We start from the raw sequence: 6,377 nt of genomic DNA, 5'->3' as shown, positions 1-6,377 counted from the left end.
TCTTGAGCTTGTACTGATGATGGTTCATTCTCATTCATCACAACTTGATTGTCCTCGCAGTCTAGGTAGATAGGCAAGTGTTCCTTATCCAACAGGTATGTGCATGTGCCCATCTTTGAGTTTATCAACTCCTAGATTTGTGGGGCATATCCACAACTTCTTTTCTGGTCTGCTGCAGTCCTCTTGATAGTCTCAACTATAAGGCTCATGACCTTGAACTTCTGTGGCACATCAAATATATGTAGCAAGTTAATTGCATGGCCTCTGATCATTCTGTGTTCACCAGACTTGGGCAAGAGAGTGTGCCTAAGGATCCAATTGATTGTAGGCAGCCCTGACAGCAAGTGTTTTACTAACCCAAACTGGTGAGTCTCAAGATCATCTTTAGGAATCTCCTTGTACATATTTGCCATAGAGTTGTGATCCATCTTCTTTTTGGCATAGACATCCAAGTCATCTTCTTCTTCCTTAGGAGCATTGATCAGATTTGCACATTCCTCAATAGTTGAGTGGTACCTTGTACCTTCAGACATCCATACTATCCTGCCATCTGGATAGAAGTGTGCTGTGGAGTAGAATTGCATTATGAGCTCCTCATTCCACTTTGTGAGCTTCTGCCCAACAAAGTCTGCAACTCCACAAGCACTGAAGCTGTCAAACACACCAGGATAGTGTTCCTCATTTTCCTTGATATACTTCCAGTCGACCCACCTCATTTCACACACTATAGGCTTCTTGTCCAGCAGCACTATCTCATAGAAATCTTGTTGTTCCTTTGTGTGGAACCTGTAATCAACAGCAGTTCTTCTTCTTGTAGCATATGGGTCTGTCTCTCTCCATTTCCTTAGTCCTGAGTCTCTCCTGATCTTCATGTTCCCAGCCACAGGATGAGCATCATTGTGGTCTGGAATCTTGGGTTTGAGCTTCCTTAGGACTTGTCCTTCATCATCTTCATCATCAGCAACTTCAGTCACTGGGGCCTTGTTCTTCTCAGCAGCTAGTATACTCCTGGTATTCCTCTTAGGTGCACTCTTGGGCTTGGAGGCTGCTTTGGGTGCTTCTTTGGGCTTTGATGAAGCAGCCCCTGTCCTGATAGTATCACCCATAAGCTTCTGTGCCTTGGGTGCTGGTGCAGCAACCTCTTCTTCCTCTTCCTCTTCAGAATCTCTCATGATTGAGGATCTCCCAAGCACTCTAGCAGTGGTATTTTTGATCCTCTCCTTCCTCTTCTTCCCTTCTGCAGCAGCCTCTTTGGGTTCAGATCCCAAAGGGATTTGAGTAGATGCTCTAGCCTTAGACATTGGAATTCTCTTTGCAGGAACCTTTTGCTTCATGCCTGGCTTGGTGGCAGTAGCAGTGCTATATTCCTTCTTAACCACTTTCTTCTTGGAAGTGGCCTCATCCTCAACTTCCACATAGTCTTCATCCTCAGACTTTGAAGTTTTCTTCTTCCTTGTTCTCGTGGCAGCTTTGGGCAAGTTGCTGGGAGTGCTCCTGCTACCATCATCTGAACGGCTAGAGGGACTAGTGCCCTCACTCAGGTGAACCTGCTCCTCTGACCTGTTCTGGATGTCACTCTGATCAGACATATTGCAAACACTGACAGCAGACCCTCTGAATAGATATAGATGAGATAGAGTGGATGAGCATCACAAAATGCAGAGGTTTTTGCAAAAGAATGAGTCAAAAACTTAGTTTTAGTTTTCCACGGAAAGCATTTGGGATCAACCGATTTGTAAACTCGGTGATACCGAAGCAGCTGTTGGAACCTAAACTAGTGAACTCGGTCAGACCGAGTCATAGTTCGGTGGCACCGAGACTGCTAGGGTTTCACAAAGTCCTGAACTCGGTCACACCGATTTGCAATTCTCGGTCAGACCGAAAATTACATGTGCAATGGCCTGAGCCGAATCGGTGGTACCGAGTTCCACAACTCGGATGGTCCGAGATGGTTTCGACGGAAACCTAACCCTAAATTTTCAATTCAACTCTAATCTACGAAGTGTTTTGACTGGATAGAAGCGTTTCAATCGTGGTAAGAATCATAGTGAACACAATGTGCTAGGAATCAGATAGGGATAGCACAGTGATCGAGTTCATACCCTAGTTCGGCGATGAACTCGCTACGGCGGCAACGGCGGGGATGATTTCCGTTGACAGCGGCGGAGACCAGCGGCGGGAGTCGGCTGGCGACGAGGAGGACGATCCGGAGACCCTGGAGGCAGAGCGAGCTATGCCCGGCGAAGGGGTTTCGGAGAAATTTCCAAAAAAATTCCCGTGAGTATATATAGCCCGACCCTGTCGGTGTGACCGAGTGGGACAACTCGGTGGCATCGAGATTCATAACTGCAAGCAGTTACTGAAATTCGGTGTGACCGAAAGGTTCAAATCGGTTGCACCGAGATTGAAAACCTAGATCGACTTAGTGATCTCGGTATGACCGAAATGGAGGAATCGGTCAGACCAAAAAGCACAAAGAAGTTTTGGAAGTTTAAGTCTATGACGAATCGGGGACTCCGAGTGCTCCTCACACAGAGTGGTTCGAACCTGACTTGATCAAATTTTGTGATGTAGCATGAATTGAGTTTGAGACGAGAAAATCATAGATAGCTAGAGAGGTTTCTTAGGCATTCTTGTCCATCCACTTGGCAAAAGAAAAGAAAAACAATCAATCAAAACAACAAGTGGATGTCCTTGAATGAGTGAAATATGCAATCAACATGCTCACACAATAAAATGTCAATTGAAATATGTGGCAAAGCATGCACAACCAATTCTAGCATCTATCAAACAATTTGTGATGACTAGGTCATCTATATATGAGTATATTGACTTAGGAGTCAAATGAGAACATTTGATCATAGGTCATACTCATCGTTTAAGCACAAGTGGGGTTACCACTTTTACATAAAGCATTGTTGTGTTCACACCATTAGAGTTGCTTTAGCTCAATTCTTAGAGTAAAGCTCCCCATAGATGTGAGATCCCCCCTAAGAGGGATGAACTAACCTTGGGTTTTGTCGATGATGACTTCATGTAGATGTTGAAGATGTGGATGCTCAATGTTGATGTAGATCATTTGGAGCTATCCATTGGAGTGAGTTGCACTTTCAATACCTGTGACACTCCAAAATTTTAATTTGGTTTTTATCAAAAACTTTGTGGTTTTTGAAAAGAGGCCATTTAATTTTTTTGTTTTTCAGAAAACCTTCCTCTTAAAAAACTTCCTTTGCTTTGGCAAGGATTTTATCTTTTTCAAACTTTGGTGTTTGATCTTTTGAAACTTCTTCTCTGTTGGTTCCCTCTCAAATTTATTTTGGGAGTTTAATCTTTTTCTTTTAAAAAGAAACTCTATGAAAAACTTGGGATTTTCATATCTTGAGAACCACCCATGACTTTGTATTTTGCCCATGTGGTGAAACCCCTCCAAAACCTCCCCTCCTCCTTGTAATCAACCTAAGTTCTCTGTCCCAACTAATCCAAGCAAGTTTTGGATTTTATTCTAATTATTTTTCCTCTCAAATCAAATCTGAAAATTATTTGGAGCCTGAGTGATTTTCAAAGCAAGTACCCTTTTGCATTTGAGTTTTGACCTCAAACCAACTCTCCTGGATAGTCCTTTGTACCCACAACCCAGAACCATCTTGATCCACTCCTCCTCTTTTCAAATTTTTCAAAATTCAGTCTCTTCAAGTTTGGACCAGATTTGCCAAATTTGATGAAATTCATATCTACACTCCTCCAAAAATTCCACCAAAAATCATGCAGCCTACTGGAGGAATGAGAAGCCAGTCCACCAAAAATCAGCTCAACCAAAAATCCCCAGAGGCCAAAAACATTCTGTCGAACACCTGAGCTGCACTGTTCCTTTGCAAGTTCAGAAAGTTCAGAGATTCAGTTATTTTTTTCCTTCGTCAGACTCGGTCACACGGCCACAGTGCGCCCTGGCGCGTTGCACGCAGCCTCTTCTCCCTGGCCAGCACCCCGCATGCACGCTTGGCCGATTCGTGGCGTCGGTAGCAACGAGCCTCGCCGGCGTTGGAAGCTTCTGCGATGGCTGCACCTTCCGTGGCGGCCAACAAGGGCCCGAGCCCTCTCGCTACGCCACCCGGCGCCGCCCAACACCCCCTGACTCTCCGCGTGTCCCTGCCATGCCAGCGCACGCCCGTGGCACCGTCGCCGTGGCCCGGCAAGCACGGAACGTGCTCCCTGCCGCCGACGGGCCGCGCCACCCCCGTTCCGTCGAGCTCACCCATAGCACCAAATCCCAGCCCGTTTAGCACCTAAATTGAACCGGTGGACCTCAACGACGATGCCCAAGCCCCTAATCCCACTGCACATCCACAGCACCGCCGTAATCACTCGCCGGAGACCCCCGTTCACGGCAACCGCCTCGGGCCGCCTATAAAAGGGCCCCCGAGCTCACCCTCGTGCACGCATCATCACCACTCCTCACCAACGCCCCGCCAGGCCACTAGGAGGACCTCGAGGAGGTCTCCTCCCCCAACTCCGGCCGCCCCGATCCGCCTCGGCCTCCACCACGATTCGCTCCGGTGAGGCCATCTCCGGCGCTCTAACCCCGTCAATTACTCCCTCTAGCTACCAGGAGCCTAACCCCCTCCTCAATTTGATCTCTGCAGCCCTCTCCGACGAGTCCCTCGACCACCCGAGCCGCCGTCCGCCGGAGCCAGGCTCGCCGTCGACGTGGTACTCGCCGGCGACCACCACCACCACCAACCGACGCGGAATGGCGCCCTGAGCATGGAGGTACCCTCCGATCCCCCTGCCTCGCCGTGGATCGCCGCCGGCGACCACCGCGGCTCTCGGGCGCCGACGAGCTTCGTTTCCCCCTTTTTGAAAGTTCAAACCTGACAGGCGGGACCCGCTGTCAGCCTCTCTGTCCTTTCTAAACGAAGCGTTTTCTGAAAACGCCTTCTGCCAAATGCGCTTTCCCTTTGGGCTGGCGTAGTTTCTGCCGAGCGTTTTCTGTTTTTATAAGCTAGCCCCTGGAAATCTTCTGTTTCATTATAGATGAGTCCCTGGACAAAAACCCTTATAACTTTTAAACAGAAAAGTATTTTTGATTGATTCTTTTTCTGTTCTCTTTAAAATTTTGTCTAGTTTTTTATCAGATTTATTTGAAAAATATTTGGAATAATTTTTGTGCACCCCTTGGTATTTACGATAGCGCATATATTTTCTTTATACCGTAGATACCGAAGGAGGTGACGGAACCGCGAACTTCACCGAACTAGGCTCCGACTACTCTGAACCAGGCAAGCATGTTTGAACTTTTGATATGATGAGTGTCTTGGCATGTTTTGCATTTAGTTAGTTTCATGACATGTTGAGGAGCATATCGATGAATGTTATTTTATGCAATATTGAGGTAAGTGAGCTCGATGATCCATAAGTGGATGGATGTGAGTATGAATGGCCATGTGTTGGCATGAGGATGGGTAAGATGACAGTGTCGTAGCATGCCAGTCTTATGCCAGACTATGTGACTTCAGTGTCAAACCGTATCGGTCTAGTTCCTCTCATTTCCTTCCCTGTACTACCACATGTTTTCCGCAAGGAATATGGTTTAGTAAGTTGCAAACCGCTTTTCTGGTACACACCAAAAGGAGAGGCCGTGATGATGGTTCCATGGCCCTGGATTAAAGCCAGTCATCTGGTCAGGGGGCATGGGTGTTTCCGGTTGGGACCGAGAGGGGGGCACCCCTTAGAGCGCGCGTATATAAATTTGATCCCATGCTATTCGAGATTGTGATCTCCCGACGATGTCTAGGGTGATTCCTAGCATCGAGAGGTAGGATGGGTGTGTACTGGTTAGCTGTGTTTTCTTCCGAAATACCGTAAACGGAACTAGTCCTTCGCGACTACGGAAATCCGTTGGCTGTGGGAAAAATTTTGTACAAACTCTGCAGAGTCATATATTCCTCCAAATCATCTATTCCCTGTCCTAGATCGATATTATCTTATCCTAATCAAATGTCAGTTTTGATGGCAGAGACTCCGGTGAATCCATGAGTGCTAATTCCTGTTAAATGATTATTCCTGTGGATGGACTAACCCATTTATTCTCATGAATTAAATGTTTATTATGAGTATTATTTACTTGTGAATAAAAGCCCTTTCTGCGATGTCGCCCAGACGTCCGACTGTGGCATTGTTGTATTTTACTTTCTTTTCAAGCCCTTTCTGTGATGTCGCCCAGACGTCCGACTGTGGCATTTCTTTTAAAGCCCTTTCTGTGATGTCGCCCCGACGTCCGACTGTGGCATTTCTTTTAAAGTCCTTTCTGTGATGTCGGCCCGACGTCCGACTGTGGCATTTCTTTTAAAGCCCTTTCTGTGATGTCGCCCAGACGTCCG

The sequence above is a fragment of the Triticum dicoccoides genome, chromosome 4A (assembly GCF_002162155.2).
Source record: "Triticum dicoccoides isolate Atlit2015 ecotype Zavitan chromosome 4A, WEW_v2.0, whole genome shotgun sequence".
Lineage (NCBI taxonomy): Eukaryota > Viridiplantae > Streptophyta > Magnoliopsida > Poales > Poaceae > Triticum > Triticum dicoccoides.
The sequence above is the reverse complement of the archived record's forward strand: the minus strand, read 5'-3'. Positions refer to the sequence as shown.